Here is a 24,006-nt window from a genome sequence, read left to right as displayed (position 1 = left end):
GCCTTAGCAGACTCCTTCTCTATCTTAAATCTTGTAATCATCCTAAGTGAGCAGACTTCAAACATCCTTACACCAAAATTCCAATGCAACTTCTATGTACATTAGCTCCTTACTCCAGAACACATCTTGGGTCTGTCATCATTCAGAACTACTTCTGTTTCCTCTAAGTGTTCCCTACTATGTGAAATACTTCTAATCACGTTTTCCAACTCTATACTCACTTTTATTAATGTTTATTTATTTTTGAGAGTGAGAGAGATAGAGCATGAGTGGGGGAGGGGCAGAGAGAGAGGGAGACACAGAATCAGAAGCAGGCTCCAGGCTCTGAGTGGTCTGCACAGAGCCCGACGCTGGGCTTGAACTCACAAACTGCAAGATCACGACCTAAGCCAAAGTCGGACGCTCACCCGACTGAGCCACCCAGGCGCCCCTATACTCACTTTTTAAGGCTTGGTTTAGATGTCAGCTTATTGGATAGACTTTTCTGGGGCCCAGAAGATTCCCCCCTCTGGCCTCCTGTACTATCGTGGCTAGTTCATTATTGAACCCACCACATAATGTTTTGTCTCCCCCACCAGTGGTAACATCTTTGAGGGTAAAGACCCTGAGTCATTTATCTTTGTGTCTCTAATGGTATGTACAGTGCCCAACAAGTGAAAGGTGCTCAGTGAATTTTAATGAATGAAAAGCAAAATGCAATGTTCAACAGTACAGGTGAAGTCAGAGCACTGAAGAAGTGCAAGAGAGAGAGAGAGAGAAATGAATTGTGAGTGGTGTCATGAAGCACATAACATTTGACATGGATCTTGAAAGGCACACACGGCTTGGAATGGCACCGTGATATATAAGATAAGAGGATGAGATCAGAGTTTCACGTCAAGAATGCATCCAAAATTGAACCAATGAAGGAGAACCTGGTAGAACAAATGAGAACAAAACATTCTTTAACTTCTGACACGGATGATTGATAGGCCTCAAAGGAAAACCAACAGGACCTAATTAGCTGATCAAAGGGATGTCTTTGCAGTTGAAAAAGAAACATTATCTTTTGCATTCATGGAGGACCGTGAGAAAGAATGCCAAATTCAAAAATCCTTCTGGGGGGCCCTGGGTGGCTCAGTCAGTTGTGTCCAACTTCAGCTCAGGTCATTATCTCACTGCTTGTGAGTTCGAGCCCCGCGTCGGGCTCTGTGCTGACTGGCTTGGAGCCTGGAGCCTGCTTCAGATTCTGTGTCTCCCTCTCTCTCTGTTCCTCCCCTGCTCATGCTCTGTCTCTTTCTGTCTCTCAAAAATAATAAATGTTAAAAAAATCAAAAATCCTTCTAGAAGAAAAGGTGTTTTTTAAAATGCAAATAATATATTGGATATATGAGTAGTATTAGTTATATTTTTGTGTTGGTAAACTGATGAATAGACACAATCATGTGTAAATGACTTAAAAATATGGCATATGAAGACATTAAAAACAGGAAATGCTGGTCAATCAACAATTATTGAGCTACTTCTTTTTTTCACTACTGTGGAAGATACAACTAAAGCAAAAAGTAAAACCCTTTACCTTAAAATCCAATTAAAGAAGGTAGATAAACATAAAAAAATAGAAAACAAAAATACTAGATTCTAACAAGTAAAACTTACAAATATGATTGCCTTTTTAAAAGGATGTCCAGAGAAGCCAGAAGTCAACCAAGATAAGAGTCTTCAGTGGAAGGAAGACATTCAAGGTTAAAACGCTACCTTTAACAAAGGCATAGATGTTGTATCAAGTACAATAGATGCACAGAACGGCGAGGAGGCAGAGGGTCAGCGACAGCGAGTTAGTCACTGTGGTGATGAGAACATCAGGAAGAAGCCTGCAAGACTTCTCGCTGGTAAGACAGATCATTTTAGATATACACTAATAATGTGAAAGGTCCTCAAGCTTTTGAAAGGGGAAATCACATGAAAAAAGTGTGTAAGATTATCTGGGCTGTACATTTAAGTGGGAAAAAAAGGTCCACAAAAAAAAGTATTGTTTTTTTAAATTTTTTTTTAACATTTATTTATTATTGAGAGACAGAGAGAGACAGAGCATGAGCATGGGGAGGGCAGAGAGAGGGGGAGACACAGAATCCAAAGCAGGCTCCAGGCTCTGAGCTGTCAGCACAGAGCCCGATGCAGGGCTCGAACTCACAAACCGTGAGATCACGACCTGAGCAGAAGTTGGATGCTTAACCAACTGAGCCACCCAGGTGCCCCTAAAAGTGCACAGAGTATTGTTACACAGACATTACTTCATTTCTTTATTCCTTTTCTCTCTTTCCCATTAATAGGCACGTGTGCACACTTTTATACAAGCTTATGTTTTTCAATCGTTTATACTTTTAATTTGCTTTCCTTGTAAAAGTTCTTATAAACTATTTGTGGATTTTACTCCCAGGTCTGTTTATGCATCTATTCTTGTGACAGTTAATGTCTTCTAACCCCCCCCCCCCCCCCCCGAGTTAGTGTCTTTACTTCTTTCCTCTGTTTTCATCGATGGTGTGTAAATATCACCAAAAGAACCACCAAATTCTAAATCTTCCAGTAGGCCTCGTAGTTCATTTATCCCTAGCATCTCCACTCTAACACATGGAACACAAAAACTGTCTTCGTTTTTTGTTGTTGTTGGTAACTAAAGAAAAGGAAAACACAAAGGAAAAAAGAAAGAAAGAGAAAAAGAATCGACAGGTAATACAAAGTAACTACAAACAATACTACAATTTATTGATGCATTGCTACATGCTATATACTCCCTGCAAAAAAATTTACCCACATTATTTAACTACATTAATGATCTTATCAAGTAGGCATATTATTATTATTATTATTACTATTATTATTTTTTCTTTTTTCTTTAATTTTTTCAATATATGAAGTTTATTGTCAAATTGGTTTCCATACAACACCCAGTGCTATTATTACTATTATTTTTAGAGGGAGAGAGAGAGAGAGAGTACATGTGTGAGTGTGGGGAGAAGGGCAGTGTGTGTGTGGGAGAGAGAGGGAGAAAGAGAGAGAGAATCTTAAGCAGGCTCCACACTCAGCATGGAGACTGAGGCAGGGCTCAATCCCATGACTCTGGGATCATGACCTGAGCTGAAATCAAGAGTCAGATCCTATTCCAACTGAGCACCCAGGCTTCCCTAAAGTAGTCACATTATTATCCGCACTTGACACTTGAGGAATCAGGGAATTAGAGTTGTGAAATAATCCACCAAAGGTCACACGGGCCATCTGTGATGAAGCAGGGATCTACACTTTGGGCTTTTGGACTTCAAAACCCCTGATTTGCATCATTACACTACATTGTCTCAGCCCAGATTTGTGTCTTCCCAAACTTCATCAACCAGTATTTTTAAAGAGTACCAAAAAAAATAAATAAATAAAATTAATCAAAAGAAGATCTTTTCAAGAATGTTAAAGCTATGAAATTATGATTTCCACCAATTATGTATTCTACAAGAGTATAAAGAAACAACCTCCTAAAAATACTTTTTTTTTTATGTTTTAACTTGTGTGATGAATATGATAGAAAATGTCAGAAAACCAGACAGATAAGGATATTTCATTTAGTCCACTCATTCAAAAGGGCATTTGGCTCAGAGAAGGAAGAAGATGAGGGAGAAGAAAAAAGAGGAAGTGAATGAGAAGGAGGAAGAAGACAGAAGGAAGGAAGGAAGGAAGGAAGGAAGGAAGGAAGGAAGGAAGGAAGGAAGGAAGGAAAGAAGGAAGGAAAGAAGGAAGGAAGGAAAGAAAGACAAGGACGAGAAGAAGAAAAAAGGGGAGGAGGTGGAGAAGGGGAAAAGGAACAGGCTTACTGAAAAAGAAAGACTAATGAATTGGTTAAATGACCACATCTAAACAACAAAATAGTATAAGATGAAGATAATTTTAACAGAAAGCTTTAGGAGAAATAATTAAACTCAGAACCATAGCAGATTAAAAAATATAAACTTCTGTCAGGGAGCAAGAATCTCCTGTCCCCTTCAAAGTCTTTCTAGAACTTGACTAAGAATCGAATTGACATGAGGCAGATTAACAGGAGAAAATCAAATTCAATTATCTAGGTCCTGGGAATCCACACAGACATGGAAGTTCCAAAGACAGACAAAATGAGGTCTATATGTCATCCTAAACTAAGGCAAAAGGGGTAGGGGTCTGAGACCTCAGAGAGAAGGAATGTAATTCACAGGAAGATGAAAGAGAGTGAATGTTTGGTAAACACATGTTTGGTGGGCCACTCAGGAACAATGAGACACAGATGACTGATCAAACAGGCTTGCTAAGTGCTTCCCTCTCTATGGGGCCAATTCATAGCATAATGTAGTTATCTATGGCGATAGCTCTCTTCCTAGAGCAAGTCCTTTTTCTAAATTGGCTTTAGGCAGTTGTGGTGGAGGTAAAGAGCTTTTCCTGAACCTGGTAGGTTTTGACTGCTTTTTTAACTTAAAAGAATCTTCATGCCAATGTGGCCTATCTTGGGATGGCCTGCCCTTGGCCCCTACACCTGCATGGAGCTTTGCAGTATATGATGCATTGGTGTATTGGGGTGGGTTCAGTAAAATATACTGGGGTTAAACAGAAAGATTTTGGAAGAAGAATACAGAATACAAAATAACTAAAATCACTGGAATCCTGGACTTTTACTATTTTTCTTTCTTTCTTTCTTTCTTTCTTTCTTTCTTTCTTTCTTTCTTTCTTTCTTTCTTTCTTTCTTTCTTTCTTTCTTTTAAATGTTTATTTATTTTTGAGAAAGAGAGTGTGAGCAGGGGAGAGGCAGCAAGGGAAGGCGACAGAGGACCTGAAGTAGGCTCAGGGTTGACAGCACAGAACCCAATGCAGGCCTTGAACTCAAGAAACGTGAGATCATGACCTGAGCCAAAGCGGGACACTCAACCAACTGAGCCACCCAGGTCTCCCTTGCTGTCTTCTAACTTTATTGAAGTCTGAATGATCTGAATAAATCTATTGCTCCCATACTTCTCAACATTCCACAGTCACTCAATAGTTTCCATCCTAGAATAATCTGAGTTTCCCCTCTCTTTACTCAAAAAGATGTATCCTGATTGTACTGACAGGACTTGCTTGAAGCCCATGGTCACTGTCTAGCAAGGAAGTTTGTCTTCCTCACTAGCCTTGCATTTGCCACCATTTATCACCTGAAAGGGTGAGAGCTGTGTGTAAATGTTTTTCTTTCATTGAGGCCTGGCACACAATATGTAGTGGGAGAGTTTTACCACGAGTTTTACTCTTGACAATAGGAGGAAAGACGGAAAGTTACATTATGGCTTTCCAATTTTAGTATATGTGCTGCCAAAGTGAGCACAACATTCTGGCTTTCCTAAAAGTCCTCAGCAGGAATAGGATAAGCATAGGAATAAGCAAGAGATGAGAAATAGATGGTACATTTTGTAGGAAATGACTTGTGTTCCTGTTGAAAAACTCTGCTGCGTAAACAGGGTAGAAACGCCCTGGAGAAAAAGAGAAAGACCCCCAAAAGATAACCAGGAATAACAGCCCCCAAAGGTTAATTCATGCAGAAGGGCTGGAAAACATATTTTATAATGTCAGTTTCTATTATGTCAGAAACTGAGTAATGTCAAAATATAGCGTAATCAAATAAAAACTCAAAGCTTAAAAATATTTAAATAAGTCTAAATCATTCTAAAATCTCTCAGTAATCATGTTACTGTCATGGGTTTTCTACCATCTTTCTTTTAAAAGTCTTAAAATATATCCATTTCAAAACATTTTGCAAGAAAGTATACAAGATCCTTTGACCCCATTTAACATATGGAGAATCTGAACCACAAGGAAACATTGTGATTCCGTGAATCACAAGGAAACATCACCTGACAAAATAAAGACAGTTTCAGGGTCTGACTTCCTTCTGCTGGATATAAAGTTCATGTTGTAGTGAAGACAGCAGGGAATTTCCACAAACTGGAAGACAAACCCTGAGTGAAGCCTCCATTACTGTCAAAATCTATTTCTTTGTCCCCAAACCATTTCCTCATCCACTGTGAGATGTACTAACTTTTAAAGAAATATCAAGATCAAGAAAATAAATACATATTTCCCCAAAGTAAATGATTCCTAAACTTTTGGAGCTATAATGCCCTTTCACTGAGTTGTATGACACTCTATACATTCTCAAAGTTCCGCAGAGACATTTGTTTTGTTATTTATTTAAATTATTTTTTAATGTTTATTTATTTTTTGAGAAAGAGTGCAAGGAGGGGAAGGGCAGAAAGAGAGAGGGAGACACAGAATCCAAAGCACACCCCACGTTTTGAGCTGTCAGCACAGAGTCCTACGCTGGGCTCGAACCCATGAACCAAACTGTGAGATCATGACCTGAGCCAAAGTCAGATGCTTACCCAGCTGAGCCACCCAGGCGTCCCATGGACGACATTTGTTTTAAAGTTATGTGTCATCCTTTTGTGAGGGTTCTAGGATTAAGTAACTTATTCTATAGTTTATATTTCCCTTGGGGCATAATGTATTTATTAATTCATTCACTCTCTTTTCTCTCCCTCTTTACCTCCTCCTACTTATGTTTGACTATTATTCTTGTCCACAATTCCCTGAAACTATAATGTAAACAGTTTATTTTTAGGTTTGAAGTAGGTTGATGTTAGCTGTATTTTGTATGACAGACAGCATTTCAGGGTGGTTAATCACATACACTCTGGAGTCAGACTCTCTAAGTTTGATTCCCTGTTTCCCCATTTATTAGATGGACAACATAAACAAGTCTTGGATAAGCAAGACCTTTCTTTGCCTCAGTCTCCTCAACTATAAAATGAATATAATAATAGTACCAAACTCACAGGATTGTGTTTAAGATGCAATCAGCTAAAACACAAAAGCACTTAGAGTAGTGTTTGGCATATATTCTTCATTGTGTAAGTTATTAGCTATTCCTGTTTTTCTTCACCTGTTCCATCACTTTGCTAACTGGTTAGGAGTTGATCAAAAGTTCCAAGCTGCTTATAGTCATCATATATTTTCATGTCATTCACAGAAGGAAGTGTCTAACCCAGAAAATTTGACTCCTTGAGACACGGATCCTCTGGCAACCCCCGGCATGTGCGTGGTCTTGGCTCATCCAAAGACCCCTTGTTGATTTTGCATCTGGACATAGTGGGCCAACATTGTATGATGTACAAGGTGTCAGTAAAGCCTGCAGGGGATCCTTCGATCCTAGGAAAATGACAAGTCTCATTGTTCCTGTGAGGGAGCAGACAAAGAGACCAGAGGATTTAACTCTTTCAAGTGAATACTATCCTACTTTGAATTCTGCCTTGGGAGGTGAGCTTCCCTGAGCTACATACAATTGAATAAAACTGCATTATTAGTAAAAGCCCCTTCAGATCTTCATCTCTTCTCTGTGATAACAAGCATCACCTTCTCCATTAACCTACATCAGGGTTGAGATTAAGGTTAAGTCTTTGTTATCCTCACAGAGTGTGTCTATATTAGCTGCTTAGAAGTTTCTTCTGAATCACTGCTTTTAAACATTTATGTTATCAGACCACCTTAGAAAGTAATATTCCATGTTTTTGGTTTGTTGTTTGTTTTAAACTATGCCTGTTGATGTGCTATATAGAAAAACAAAGTGTTCTTGTATTGGAACAATATTGTTGCCATTGATGAAGTTCCAGAGAGATTATTATATGCGGATTCTGCCATCCAGAGCCATGCAAAAGTATAGGGTTTTTTTTTAATGTTTTTAACATTTCTTTAATGTTTATTCATTTTTGAGGGAAGACACAGAAAGTGAGGGGGGGGGGGGGAAGGGGCAGAGAGAGAGAGAGGGACCCAGAATCCAAAGCAGGCTCCAGTCTCCGAGCTGTTAGCACAGAGTCCAATGCAGGGGTCGAACTCACAGACCTTGAGATCATGACCTGAGCCAAAGTCAGTTGCTTAACCAATGGAGCCACCCAGGCACCCCTAATGCTTTTTGTTTTTTTTAAAGGCACTATCTTTATCGTAATAAAACAAACTGGTAATAGTTTCTTATACATATAAGACATGATTTATGAAACTTATACTCCATTTTCAAGCATTTTTATATGCACAAAAACAAAATAAAAATTATTGTGTATAATCTTACAGAAGAACCCTGTCACCCACATGAACATGAGTCTAGTGAGGCCTCACCAGGACAAAGTTTATTGTGCTGTTCTGTAGATTTAGGAAAGAGACTCTAATATTCAAACTTGTATCTTCAAGAGGAAGTGCCTGGAATAATGTAGATGCTTAGCAAATGCTTATGAAATACACAAGTGAAAAAATATCTAGGTGTTAATACAGCCATATTTAGAATCGTTGATCTAAAAACACTTAATGCTCGCTTACAAATTATAAGCAGTGCCCTTTAAAAAGAATTTCCTTAAGGATATTTATCCTGAAATCAAAACCAAAAACTATTCTTAACATTTTTGGGTGACTACATACTAGATGACACAGAACCTACTTCCTCAACCATATCATAGCGAAGCAAAATGGTCTATAATCAATTCTCATTTCAGAGAGATATAAAAATATCCAAGATAAATTGGGGGGAGAAAGTTAGCATAAAATGTACTACAAGTTAGCTTGTGGTTTAAAAAAGAAAACTGCTTTGTCATGAGTCAGGAGCATTTTAGCTTCTTTTAAAAAATGATTTGAAACATTTTGATTAGTGTCAAGGTTTCCAGTGAAGAAGGATCTCATAAATGCACTGGTTTTGATGAAAGATGAAAACAGTATAAGAATCACCGGATGAATAATTTGTATCTGTAATGTCTACTGATTTCTTATCTTGAACATGATAATAGGGAACTCATCTGACCTAGAGGAGATAGTACTATTTCTGGCAAGTTCCTTCATCCTGTTTGAAAGAACTATTTTGCATTATATTGTTAAAACCAAATAAGTATTTAAATGCTGTTATCAAGCCCAAAATAATGATAACTGAAAGATAATTTATGAAAAACCATTGTAAACTGATATCTCTCACTTCAAGTAAATGTGTGAACAGAAGGGGTAAGGAGGGGAGACGGAAGGAAAAGGAAGCTCTAAATTATAACATCCATATGCTGATAAAGGTTTAATTAATTTGCAACACAGTCTGCTGGAATTTTTTAAAGTTTTGCTTAAAGTTATAGTACCAAGCATTCTCCAGTTTTGGACAACTGCACCAGTGGTCTGGACCACATTTTTACTTTTGGAAATACAGTGGTTTCTGTTCAGTGTCATGTCAAAACAGATACTTTCCTAACCATCTCAAGCTATGAGAGGGTTGGTGGTTGTTTCAGGACACAAGGAAGAAAGATGGGGGAAGAATGATTGTCAAGTTACTCTTCGTCTCCATCTGAAGCAATGTTCTTGATACTGACTGAATACTGGAATCACCTAGAGATCTAAATATTACTGATGATTGAGTATCATCCCCCAAATTCTCGTTTAATTGATCTCGTTGTGGGCTGGGCATAAAAACCTTTCAAAATTCCCCCGAACAATTCTAATGTGCAACGCATTTTGAGAACCAGTGATCCAAAAGGAAGTAGGAAGGAAAATGTAAGGAATGGCTAACAGTTCACAAGCTTTCTTTTAGAGGTGCTTGGCTGGCTTAGTTGGTAGAGCATGTGACTCCTAATCTCAGGGTCGTGAGTTCAAGCCCCACACTGAGGGTAGAGCTTGCTTTAAAAAAAAAAAAAAAAAAGAGTCTTCTTTTAAAAATAAGCAATTCAGGGGCACTTGGGTTGCTCAGTTAGTTGAGCGTCTGACTCGTGATTTTGGCTCAGGTCATGATCCCAGGGTAGTGGGATCGAACCCCATGTCAGGCTCCATGCTGAGTGTGGAGCCTTCTAAAGATTCTCTCTCGTTCTCCCTCTGCCCCTCTCCCCTGTTCTCTCTCTAAAATAAAAAAAAAAAATTCAATTAAATTCTTTGGCTTCTCTTACATTGTCAGAGACTAGAATCTTTGCTTATTATGCTCATTTTGGGCTTAAGGCAACAGATAGAATTGCATTAAAAGAAGGTTTCCATGACTTATTAAATGATCTACTCAATTTTATTTAATTCAACTTAATAAATAGTGATTAAATAACCGATTATCTGCAAAGAACTGGCTTAATGTTGTAGGACATTCAAAGATGAATAAGATTTGATGCCCCTTCTCAAATAACATACAGACAAGTGGAATGTTAGCTAAGTCAACTGGAGTCAGATGTTTGCAAACAAATCAGACCTGGTAACAAAGCTTAATGGCTTCTTGAATAGCAAATGAATATCCTATAAGTTCTGACACCAAAATTACAAAATCAATTTCACAAACAGCATTAGCCCATAGACATACAGCACTATGTCTGATTAGGCCTAAGAAAGTGGAGAAATGAACCATTAGCTGATGAATTCAAGCTATTTGTTGTTTGCCAAATTGGGAGGCTGAGGGCATGTGTTGTTCCCAAGCACAGGATTTGAGATATAAAATACTCAGTTAAAAGTCTTAACAATCCACTGGGCTTACCTATGAAAGTGCTTCTTAGGTGCCAGTTGGATTTTTTTTTCAATTCAAATTAAGAATGTAATTATGCATAATCAATTGAATGCATTTTTTAAATTTTTTAAAATGTTTTATTTATTTTTGAGACAGAGAGAGACAGAGCATGAACAGGGGAGGGGCAGAGAGAGAGAGCAAGACACAGAATCCAAAGCAGGCTCCAGGCTCTGAGCTGTCAGCACAGAGCTTGACGCGGGGCTCAAACTCGCGAACCGTGAGATCATGACTTGAGCCGAAGTCGGATGATCAACCGACTGAGCCACCCAGGCATCCCGTGTTGTTTTTATTCTTAAAAAATTTTTTTAAGTTTATTTATTTATTTTGCGAAAGAGACGGGGGGGGGGGCGGCGAGGAGAGGGGCAGAGAGAAAGGGAAAGAGAATCCCAAGCAGGCTCCACAGTCAGCATGGAGCCCGACATGGGGCTGGAACTCATAAACTGTGAGATCATGACCTCACCTGAGACCAAGAGTCGGACGCTTAGACTGAACCACCCAGGAGCCCTGAGTACGTTGTTTTTAGATTGGCCTTGAGCCTGTTAGATGAGTGCTACCCAGTAAAATCTGGCTCAGTATCTCAGTACCCATTGTTTTCTGTATGTGTATGTTTACACATAGTTTTATCTGCCACATGTTTCTGTGGCACAAGCTTGCTTGTTCAGTGACACTATATGTAGTGACAGAAAGCTAATGCGTGGTCATATGGGTGCCGTGTGTGGAGTGTGATGATGCAGGATTATGAAGGGGCATTAATAAACTTTTGGAGATGTTTATTGTCTTGACTATAGTGATGCTCTCACAGGTATATATATATATATATATATATATATATATATATATATATATATTTCTATTTATTGTACACTTTATTATATGCAGTTTATTATATGCTATTACACTTCAATAGAACTTTTAAAACTCATTAAAAGTAAATAGTTTTTGGGGCACCTGGGTGGCTCAGTCTGCTAAGCATCTGACTTCGGCTCAGGTCATGATCTCGTGGTTTGTGAGTTTGAGCCCCGCATCCGGCTCTGACGGCTCAGAGCCTGGAGCCTACTTCAGATTCTGTGTCTCGCTCTCTCTCTCTGCCCCTCCCCTGCTCATGCTCTGTCTCTCTCTGTCTCAAAAATAAATAAAAACATTAAAAAAATTTTTAATAAAAATAAACAGTTGTACTTTCTTATTCATTATAATGAAACACTTCTCTCATTTGACATAGAGATATTCTCTTACATCAACTTTTATATTTAAGATTTTAATCCACTTGGGGGTTATGTTTGGTGTGTGAATAGTGAGCTTAAAGATATACTTTTATTTTTTCATATAAAAACAATTTTATTATTCTCACTTAAAAAAATAACCCAGTTTCCCTCACTGATTTGTCATGCCCCCTCAATCATAAATCTAGTTTCCATTTTTGCTTGACTGTGTTTGGGATTCTTAATTCCATCCGGCTGCTCTGTTTCCCTCTCTCTGCACCAGTACCATACTGTCACGATTATTACCGATTTAGAGTGAGCCTGTATCTGTTAGGACAAGTCCCTCTTCCTGTTCTATTTGAATATGGTCTTTGTTATTCTTAGAGTGTTGCCCTTTGACATGAATTTATAATTTGTGCAAATTCACTTTTTGCACTGGGTTTAAGAGAGTTTGTGTTGCCTATACTGCTGCAAGTTATCGCCATAGCATAACACCCTCCTTTCAATACTTGTAATGATTGCATTGTTTTGAAATACTAAAAATCTTGCCAATTCTGTGCAATACATAATACATCTCTGCATGTGAACTAAATGCAAAAGCAGCTCATTGATTTTCCTATGAATTGCAGACCAGGGTGGCAGGAGCACCAAAAAAGAACAATAAAAATCACCTTTGAGCTTTATCAAGGGTGAGAAAACAACAGAACAGTTTATTCTATGTGTTCCTCCCCAAAAGTATGCTTTTGAAACTGTCAGAGATGAAATGAAATTATTTTTACTAATTAAGATTGTCCTTTGCCTATGAAAAAAAAATTTTTTTCCAGTCTTGCAACCTCTGGCCCCTGACATCCATCACTCTTCCAAATTTTATGGAAAAAATATAAAATATAAAGATAGAAAATAGAAAAGAGATCAGATATGGCTCTAAACCATTTATCTCTGTCTCACAAGAGAACTGTCAAGGGGTTCAGAAAGGTAAGAAGAAATGATAATCTGTGTTTGAAAAATCACTCCACCTGCTGATCCAGGGCCTTGGGAAGCAGCTCTGAGAACCCATTGCCTTGTTTCTCCCTCAACTGTTCACTCCATGAAAGGATTTAAATATTTCTGGCTCTAAAAATACTACACACAAATCTGCATTCCTTTCCCCTCAGCTAGGAAGTGCTGAGAGACATAATCAGGGCCCTTACAAGTAATTTTAAAATTGTCATGTCTAAATGAGTAAGTTTTCAACAAACAGCAGCTTTTTACAAACTTGTTTTATACGGCAGAAATAAAAAAGCACAGGAAGCTTCGACCGGGTGTTTGCAAGTCTTGATGGGAATATAGGAATATTCTCAATTCTAAGGTCAGATGGGCTCTGACGGTGCCCTGAGAAAGCAGGCTGATGCCAGGGAAAGTACGTTTGAGTGGAGAAAAGTCTATGGAATCTTCTGCACTCATTCTGCCCCCCCACCCACACACCCAATCAGTATGTGCAAGAAACCAATGCACTGTTACCATCACCATTGCTTTCATCATTAAAGAGGTAACATGTCATAGTAATCAAGGTATCCAAGAGCACAGAAACAAGAGTCAGACTGCATGGATTCAAATTCTAGATCTACTTCTTACTCTCAGAATGATTCAGTCTCTTTGTGCCTCCGTTTCCTCATCTGTAATATACGGGATCTACATTAAAGGGTTATGATCAGAGTTATTGTAAAGACTAAGTTAATACATACAAAGTGCTTAAATAACATGCAGTGTATGTGTAGTTTTATCATTATTATTAGTGGTAGTACTATTATAATTATCAGCACTCTAAGCTGTGAAAGGAACTGAAGTTTACAATTAGAACAATTTTGGACATTAAATTCTTTCAATCTTAACTTACTGGTGATGCTGCAAGCCATACAAGCCATACTTGTAATGACTGCTTTACAGACAGAATGAAATTCCTTATGTTATGAGATAGAAAAAGAAAACCAGCACTACACCTATTTCAATAGTTTCATATAGCAACCTTCATTTTTACTCTGTGATTAATCTTGGCCCTGATCTATAACTATTTATTCACTAATTTATTCAACAAATAATTCATTTAATATTGTTTACTAAGCAAACACTTGCCAGTGGCTTAAAATCCAGTATGTGCCAGTTACTGTGTTTGCTGATGCGAAGACATCAAACACTTCTCCACTACAGAAGACTTATAAAAACTTTTATTAATTATGATAGCATAATGGAATGATTATAACAAGGGAGACATCGGAAGTCTTCATAAGAGAAGTGACATTTGAGCTGGAATTTGAACTATGGGTAGGTGGGGAGGGCATTCCATGCAGAAAGCAAAGTGTGTAGTAAGGTTCAGGAATAAGAGTGTGTCTTACTTGGGGCACAGCAAGACATTCAATATACTTGAAGGGAAAGCTTTGTGTTGAAGGAAAAGCAGAAAACAAGGAGGCTACGAAAGCAAGTTGTGACCTCCTCGTAAAAAATCTGCACCAAGGACTACTGACTAGGTTCTGGAGACAGAGAAGAGGTAAGACTCCTTGGAGTATGAAACATATCAGCTTCATAGACTATGTGTTCTTTGCTGTGTAACAGATTACCAGAAACTCAGCGACTTAAACAAACACAAATATTATTTTGCAGTTTCCATAGGTCAGGAATCCAGCATATTTTTGTTGGATCCTCTGTGCCAGGCTGAAATCAATGAGTCAGCTAGGTTCATTTTTATCTGAAGCTCAACTAGGGAAACATCACTTCCATACTCCCTAAGGTTGTTGGCAGAATTCATTTCCTGCATGTATAACTGTGTGATGTTTTCTTGCTGGCTTTTGGCTGGAATCACTCTCAGCTCCCAAGGCTGCTCTCAGGTTCTTGCCATGCAGCCCCCTCCGTAGGCTCTCTCACACCATAGAAACTTACTTCCTCAAGGACAACAGCAGAATTTCTCTCATGCTTTGAGTCACTTTCGTCAGGAAGAACTCAATTCCTTTTAAAAACTCACCTAATTAGATCAGGCCCACTCAGGATAATCATTTTCCTCAGCTTTACTGAGGTGTAACTGACAAATAAAATTGTTATGTATTTAAAGTATACAACATAAAAAAAAAGGAAACAACGCGATGATTTGGTATACTTACATGTTGTGACAGGATCCCCCACCATAAAGTTAATTAACAGCCATCACCTCACATAGTTATCTTTTTTTGTTTTTGGGGGTGTAAACATTTCAGTTGTATTCTCATAGTAAATTTCAATTATGCAACACGGTATTATCAACTGTGGTCACCAGTCTAATGTTATACATTAGGTCCTTAAATTATTCATCTTATAACTGAAAGCTTATACTCTTTTACCAACTTGTCCCCACTTTCCCTACTTCCCAGTCGTTGGCAACCACCATTTTACCCTCTATTCTATGACTTTGACTGGGGTTTTTTGTTTTGTTTTGTTTTTGCTTTTAGAGTCCACATGTAAGTGATACCATCTTTCTCTGTCTGTCTTATTTCACTTAGCATAATGCCCTTCTAGTTCATCCATGTTGTTGCAAATGGCAAGATTTACTTCCTTTTTTAAGGCTGAAAAATATTCTATTCTATTCTCTCTATATATGTATGACATATTTTATATATTATCATATAATACAGATTTAATAATATAAATACTAAAATTAAATAGATATTAAATTTTAAAAATATATAAAAGGTTATATATATATATATATACACCCATTTGCTTTGTCCATTCATTTATTGACAGATACTTTGTTTCCATATCTTAGCTATTGTGAATAAATGCTTCAGTGAACAAGAAAGTACAGATATCTCTTTGAGACATTAGTGATAATGATTTCCTCTCCTTTGGATGTATACCCAGATATGGGATTGCTAGATCACATGATAATTCTGTTTTTAATTTCTTAAGGAGCCTCCATACTGTTTTACATAGTGGCTGTACCAGTTTACAGTCCTACCAACAGTATATAAGTGTTTCCTTTTCTCCACAGCCTCGCCAACATTTATTATCTCTTGTCTTTTTGATAACAGACATTCTAATAAACGTGAGGTGACATTTTATTTGATTTGCATTTCTCTGATTAATGATGTCATGCACCTTTTCACATATTTTTGGCCATATGGATATCTTCTTTGGAAAAATATCCAGATCCTCTGACCATTTTTAAAATTACCCCTTTGTTGTTGTCTAGGAGATTTATGGTTTCAGGTCTTCCATTTAAGTCTGTAATCCATTTTGAGTTGACTTTTGTGTATGGTGTGTGGTGTAAGATAGGGGTCAGTTTCACTCTTTCACCTGTGGTATCCAGTTTTCTCAACACCATTTATTAAGGAGGTGATCTTTTCTCCATTGTATAGACGTGGGTCATTTATAGTACATTGACTCTCTTGTCAAAAATTGATTGACCATACATGGCTGGATTTAGTTATGGACTCTCTTTTCTATTCCATTTATCTGTATGTCTGTTTTTATGCCAATACCATACTGTTTTGATTACTCTAGTTTTGTAATATAGTTTGAAATGGAAGCACGATATTTCCAGCTGTGTTCTTTCTCAAGATTACCTCGGCTATATGGCATCTTTTGTGGTCCACGTGAATTTTAGGATTGTTTTCTTCTATACCTATGAAAAATGCCATTAGAATTTTGATAGGGATTGTATCAGAACTGTAGATTGCTTTAGGAAATACAAACATTTTAACAATATTAATTTGTGCAATCTATGAACATAAAATATATATTTATTGGTGTCTTGTTCAATTTCTTTCATCAACATCTTACAGTTTTTTAGTATACAGCCCTTTTGCTTAAGTGTATTCCTAAGTATTTTATTGTTTTCGATGTTATTGTAAATGGTGTTCTTTTCGTCATTTCTCTTTCCATAGTTCATTGTTAGTGTATAGAAATGTAGCAAACTTTTCTTTGCTGATTTTGTATCCTGCAACTTTACTGAATTTATTAGTTCTAACAGTATTTTGATGGAATCATTAGGGTTTTCTATATATAATATCATGCCATCTGCAAACAGAGATAATTTTACCCTTTCCTTTCAGATATGTGTGCCCTTTAATTCTTTTTCTTGCCTAACTGCTCTGGCTAAGACTTCTAGTACTGTGTTAAATAAAAGTGGTGAGAATGGGCACCCTTTCATTGTTTCTTATCTTAGAGGAAAAGCTTTCAGCTTTTCAACACTGAGGATATTAGCTGTTGTATGTGAGTGACCTTTATTATGTTGAGGTACATTCTTTCTACACTCAGTATGCTGAATATCATGAAAATTTTTTGAGTTTTGTCAAATATTTTTTTCTGCACCAACTGAGATGATATAAAGTCATATGGCTTTTATCCTTCATTTGGTTAATGAGGTGTATCACATTGATTGACTTGTGAATATTGAACCATTCTTGCACTCTTGAATAAATCCCATTTGGTTACAGTGTAGGATCCTTTTGATGTAGTGTAGAATTTGGTTTGCTAATATTTTGATGAGGATTTTTGCATCTCCATTTGTCAGGTATATTGCCTGCATTTTTCTTTTTTTATAGTGTCCTCTGGTTTTGGTATCAGGATAATGCTGGCCTTATAAAATGAGTTTGGAAGTGCTCCCTGCTCCTCAATTTTTTGTGAGAGGTTGAGAAGGTTTGGCATTAATTCTTCTTTAAATTTAAAAAAAAATGTTTATTTTTGAGAGAGAAAGAGAGACAGAGTGTGAGTGGGGGAGGCGCAGAGAGAGAGGAAGACACAGAATCCGAAGCAGGCTCCAGGCTCTGAGCTGTCAGATGGAGCCTGACATGGGACTTGAACCCATGAACTGCAAGATCATTACCTGAGCCAAAGTCAACACTTAACCAACTGAGCCATACCAGTGCCTCTACATTAATTCTTCTTTAAATATTTGGGAGAATTCACCAGTGAAGTCATCTGGTCCTACACATGTCTTTCTTGGGAGACTTTTGATTATTGATTCAATTACTGATTCAATTACTAGTGATTGGCCCATTCAGATTTTCTATTTCTTCATGATTCAATCTTAGTATGCTGTATGTTTCCAGGAATGTATCTATTTTTTTCCACATTACCTAATTTGCTGGAATATAATTGTTCATAGTAGTTTCTTATGACTCTTAATATTTCTATCAGTTGTAGTGTTTCCCCTTTTATTTATGATTTTATTTATGTGAGTCACCTCTCTTTTTTTCTTCTAAGTCTAAAGATTTGTCAATTTTGGTCGTTAAAAAAAATCACTCTTACTTTCATTGATGCTTTCTGCTGTCTTTTTAACTTCTATTTAATTTATTTCTGCTCTTACCATTGTTATTTCCTTCCTTCTAGAATAATCTCTGTTTTGATTATTTCAAAGCCAGCTGATTTAGGACCTTAACTATATCTTCAAAATTCTTTCACATTTATGATATAATATAATCTAAACAAGTGAGTGATTATTCCATCATATTCATAGATCTGCCCACATATAAGGGAAGGGAAGAACATAGAGTATATACATCATAAGCTGGGAAACTTGGGGACCATCTTAGAATTTTACCTATAACAATAGACTTTCTCCTTTTATGGGTTAATGGAATGATTTTTTCACCTCCCTAATGTCTTCTTAAAACACTTATTTAAGGGGCCTAAAAAATTATTTTTCTTTTCCTCAGTTATTTTCCACACATTTCAGTCATGTTAAACAGAATATGTGCTAGACTGACTGTACCCTGCAGTAAATTTTACTTTGTTTTTTCTAGTAGTGATTAGCTATGACCATATTACCAAAGTCATTTTCTAGTCATGTCAGGCATGCACTAATACATGTATTTGAAATGATTTATAGAGTTCAAGCAAATATAAATCAAAATTCAAGAACCAAAAACTTAAATTAAAAACCCCCTAATATGTTCAACGGATCAAATAGCTTTTAATTCCACTGATGAGGTACATTTGTCATTCGTGCATCAAACGCAAACATATACATACATTTTCCTAAGGATTGGGTTGGGGAGATAGTCAATAAAATGTGTTTAAAGATTTAGAAGCTGACGCTGTTTGAAAAGTTGTTTGAATCTTTGGTGGTATCTATTCTTCGCCAGATAGAAGCCCGGCCACATAATATCGGCCAGGGTTAAAGCTCTACTGTTCTGACATCAATGAGAATCTTGTGGAGACAGTTTCACCCAAAGGCAATGGAGCAAAATGAAAATAATGCACTTCCTTGAGTGTTTCTTTGTGTCTTTCTTGTTGCTGTGGAAGGGATCTATGTTGTAGGGGTAATTAAGTGTTCCAAAAGAACACAAAGGAGTAGAACAGGCCTGAGTGATGTGAGAGAGCTTTGGTGTACAAGGCAGACAATTAAATCTACTGGTGGGGCATTACATAGTTTCTAATAGCTAACCCTCAGAATACTAAAGCGAAAGGAGAAAGAAGAGAAGAGATTGGCGCTTGCGGATTACTCACATGAAGAGGTAGAACAAGACTGGAGTCACAAGTGTGTTCTATGTTTCATCCACTGGAGGTGGGGCTCTTCTTTTGGTGCAACCATTCCTCATGGTTGTTACATCTGTGCATGTTTCCTTACGTGAATGGGTTTTATAGACACTTTTTTTTCCTGGCTGTGCTTACTTGAATTTTATATCAGGGAATCAGGCTTGAAAGAATAGAAGGTGGTATATATCTTTTGTAGTCATCTCTTATTTTTGGATATTTTGTTTTGCATTTTCAGTCTTTTTTTCTCTCTTCTTCTCAGTTTTAGAGATTTTTATTGAGATATCCTCAAGCTTAGAGATTCAGTCCTCTGCCATGTCTAGCCTACTAATGAGTTCATGAAAGGCATTCTTCATTTCCGATGCAGTGTTTTTAATCTCTAATAATTAAAAAAAAACCCTTTTTTCTTTGGATCTCCACCTGTATCATGACATTATCCATCTGTTCTTGCATGTTGTCTGCTTTTTCCATTGATATGCTTTTACCCTTAGCATATCAATCATAATTTTTTTTAATTCCTTGTCTAATAATTCCAACATTCCTGCCATATCAGACTCTGGTTATGATGCTTGTTCTATCCCTTCAAACTGGAATTTTTGCCTTTTAGTATGTCTTATAATTTTCTTGTGAAAAGGTGGGCATTATGTACTGAGAAAAGGGATTTGTGTTGAGTAGGCCTGTTGTAATGTAAGGTTTGCAGGGAAAGGATGTGTTCTATAGTCCGGTGGTTAGGTCTCAGTCTTTTAGTAAGCCTGTGAGGCTGAAAGGTAAATTTCGTAGGTGCGTCTCAGAATTTTTCCTTCTTTACATGGGACCAGTTGGCTAGCGAGTGCTGGAGTTGTAGATTTCCCCTCCCCTATGTAGGTTAGGCTCTGATAAGTCATAGTATATTAGCCCCTGGTAAAATAGCTTCTCCTGAAAGCTGGAGAAACTTATCCTACCTAAGAAAACTAGAATGGTCAGGCAAACATCAAAATCGTTCTTTTTCCTCTCCTCTGACACACGTACAAGAAAATTTTCCTCTGATACTCACTGTGAGGTTCCTGTGAGTAAAACTCACAGAAGTCTCGAGGCTCTCCAATGACTAGTTTTTAACTTTTAGATTTGTCCTGGAGTTTTTAATTTTTAGATTTGTCCGCACTAAACCTCTAGCAATTCATCAACTACAGTTCAGATTTTTCTACTCCAGTACTGATTCCTACAGAGGTGCCTGCTTGTGGGTTTCTACTGCAGTAAGTCTGATTCTCTATATTTACCTGACTGTCTCTCTAGTTCTGAGGATAGCAGTTTTTTCCCTGTGACTCACCTTTTTGGATCTAAGAAGAGTTACTGATTTTGGGGGGTTTTGGATATTTTTTTGCCTGTCTGTTTGTTTGTTTGTTGTATTCAGCTTTTTATTTGTTAAGATTCAGTGGTGGCTTTTAAACTCCTAATATGCTGGACCTAAAACTGAAGTTTCCAAATATACTTTTTAATCAAACATAGTAATTCTTGATCCAGTGTTGCCTTGATGCCCAAAGTTTATTATTCATTTTATACAGTGTCTACAAAAAATTTAAACATACTCTGATTCAATATTTGTTTGATGTTCACAAACTGATTTCTAAAAACTTTTATTTTATATTTATTATACTCTGGCTAAAATACTATATGGTATGTTATTTTTTTAAGGGGAACAAATGCCAGATGCCCATTTTTATTAGCGAGGCTGTTGATGTATGTGCACATCAAAATACTTCTTAGTTTTTAATCTACATTTCCAGAGAACCATTCATATTCTGCCACCTTCTCTCTTAGAAGGAGACAGACTTGGCCAACTGATATATTATATTGCTCTTCGATTAGAGCCAGTTTTCTGTCTTAAATACATTTCTGTAACGTGTCATTTATGGTTAAAATATTCAAGAGCTATCATTTTCTTATAGAAAGTATTTACCAAGTGCTTCCAGCCTTTATTATTGATTCATGCAAAATTCATAGAGTAAAGAATGTTTTTTTCAACTACAGTTTTCCAATAAAGAGAAACTATAAATAAGGCCCAGGAATGAAATTCCATTTCCCTGCATAAATGCTACAATGCGGTATGTAAATAGATAACTTTTAAAGATGATCAAATCTAGAAACTTAAAATAGAACTTGGAGGACGTCTACCCAACTTCTCACACAAATTAAGAATCTTTTCAATAATACCCCTGGCAAATAATCGTATTATAGTTTCCTGGTAAAACACTGAGAAGTTTTTTTATATACACAATGGATTTTATTCCACAACATTTAAATGTGTCATTAACCGACTATTATGGTCGAACACTGTATATGGGTGGTAGGTAAAAGAAGGGAGGGATAAACAGACTTGAAACTACAACTCCTGTCTCCAGACTCCTTGCCAGGTCTTCTTACCACAAATCCAGAATGATACCAACCAGACAGCCTAGGGAAGGCAGAATCCTGGCTCAGGGAACATAGCAGGGAAATATTTTTGGCATTAGTTCACGCTCCTCTTACAGAAAAAAAAATGCATTTCTTCTAAAAATAGATAAACTAAAATGTATATCTCAACTTAGAGGTAAGTCTGGTATTCTGCCTAGAAAATGGCCTCAATCAAGGCAGCATGACACTACAAAGAAAATCATTCTCAGTATGTCATTTCGGTACCACTTAGAGTTCTCAAGAAGTCTCTAAACAAAGCTCTACAACAATTCTATTTTATTGTCTAAGAAAGAGGATCTTACAAATTTTGTATTCACTATCTCACGTATTAATTTGACTCAGCTATCTCAGTGTTAGTTATATAATACATTTTAAAATCCTAGCCTGATTATTCTTACTTTGTTCATGTCTCCTAGCCTATCTCTTCACTTATATGCATGCAAAAATTTTATTAACGCAATATTTTAACGGGTCTATTTTGTGTAGGGTAATGGACATTCCATGTAATAAACCTGAATTTGATATTAGCATATGCAAAATATTTTTGAAGATTAAATCTGTTGTGCAAAATAATATAATTCACTCCAAAGTTAAAAGCATGCTACCTTAGTCACCGTTTTGTTATGTTCATTAATGTACTCTACAAATATTTATTGTGTACCCAATATATTTCAGCCTCTGTTTTAAGTTTTGTTGATGCAGTTCTGAAGAGAAGAATTAAAACTCAATCTTACATTCTTGTTTTGGGAGACACTGGCAACAAACAAGTTAAATTAAGAAAATATGTAGTATTGGGGCGCCTGGGTGGCGCAGTCGGTTAAGCGTCCGACTTCAGCCAGGTCACGATCTCGCGGTCTGTGAGTTCGAGCCCCGCGTCGGGCTCTGGGCTGATGGCTCGGAGCCTGGAGCCTGTTTCCGATTCTGTGTCTCCCTCTCTCTCTGCCCCTCCCCCGTTCGTGCTCTGTCTCTCTCTGTCCCAAAAATAAATAAATAAAAATAAAAAAAAAAAAAAAGAAAATATGTAGTATGTAAGTTGGTATTGACTGAAATAGGGTGGAGCACATGTGGAGGTGCAATTTTAAATGAAAATGTGACCTTTAAGTAAAAACCTGAAGGAGGTGGAAAGTGAGCTTTGTGGACACTCAATGAAGAAAACATTCCAAACAAAGGGAAACTCAAGTGTGAAGGCCCTGGGGCAAGAACACACCTGGAGTATTCACAGAAAATCCATGAGGCCAGTGTGGCTGGAGGAGAGCGAGAAATACTATATGGACAGAAGTCAGAGCAGCCATACCCTAGAGACTGAGGTCAAAATAAGAGGTTATTAGAGAGTTTTGAGTGGAGGGGTAAAATGATTTCACTTATATTTTAACAAGTTCACCAGAGGCATTGTGCAAAATAAGGGGCAAGGGAAAAAGAAAGACTACTTGGAAGGCTATCATATAATGATCTAGCTGAAAGATGATGGCAGATTGGATCAGGTCAATAGCACTGCATGTATCTTAAAAAAGATAGATCCTACAGGATGTGCTGTTGAAGTGAATGGGAAATATGAGAGTTAAAGTTTGATTCCACGCTTTCTTGGCTTCATCAACTGGAAGGATGGAGTGGCCATTAACTGAGATGGGAAAGATTGATTATAGGAGGGGCAGGTTTAGACATTAAGTTTGAGATGTCAATTAGATGTGCAAGGAAGATATACACTAGGAAACAGGTAATATAAATAAGTTTGGTGTTCAAACGAGTTTCAGACAAGACGTGTACATTTGGGCATCGTTGGTTATAGGAGGGATTTTGGTCAATGAGACTAGATGAAGTTGTAAAAGGAAAACAGAGAGAGAGAGAGAAGTTCAAAGACTGTCAATCACTCCACTATTTAGTGGTTGGAAAAATGAGAAGGAGCTAGCAAGAGGGATTGAGGAGAGAAAGTTCTGGAAGCCAAAAACAGTTTCTTAAGAAAGGAAGGATCAGTTATGTCAAAAGCTGCTAATATGTCAACCGTGTTGAAGATTGAGAGATGGCACTGGATTTAACTACATAGAGATCACTGGTGACAACAAAAGTAGCTCTAGTGGAGCGGTGGAGATAAAAGCTAGTTGGAACGGTCTAGAAAGAATAAAAGGAGAAAAGTCAGAGACTGCGGGTAGAAAAACTTTTTGAAGAGTCTTGATATAAAGGAAAACAAAAAAGAAAGGACTACCAAACTTTTTTTTTTCTTTTTAAATGGGTGAAATAAGATGGATTTTCCTCTATTTGTGGGCATTAGAGAATTCATTTTTTTAAAGGCAATTTATTGGAGAATCTATGTGCCAAATAGAAACA

At 37.1% G+C, this 24,006-nt stretch overlaps 1 non-coding gene across 1 annotated transcript; it reads left to right on the top strand.

Annotated features, from left to right (window-relative positions):
* The first annotated feature begins 9,629 nt into the window (after positions 1-9,629).
* On the top strand, positions 9,630-9,702 carry TRNAR-CCU (transfer RNA arginine (anticodon CCU)). Its single transcript has one exon. It is a non-coding gene; the product is annotated as a tRNA-Arg (tRNA).
* Positions 9,703-24,006: the final 14,304 nt, after the last annotated feature.

The sequence above is a fragment of the Neofelis nebulosa genome, chromosome 4, assembly GCF_028018385.1.
Source record: "Neofelis nebulosa isolate mNeoNeb1 chromosome 4, mNeoNeb1.pri, whole genome shotgun sequence".
Classification (NCBI taxonomy): domain Eukaryota; kingdom Metazoa; phylum Chordata; class Mammalia; order Carnivora; family Felidae; genus Neofelis; species Neofelis nebulosa.
The sequence above is the reverse complement of the archived record's forward strand: the minus strand, read 5'-3'. Positions and strand labels throughout refer to the sequence as shown.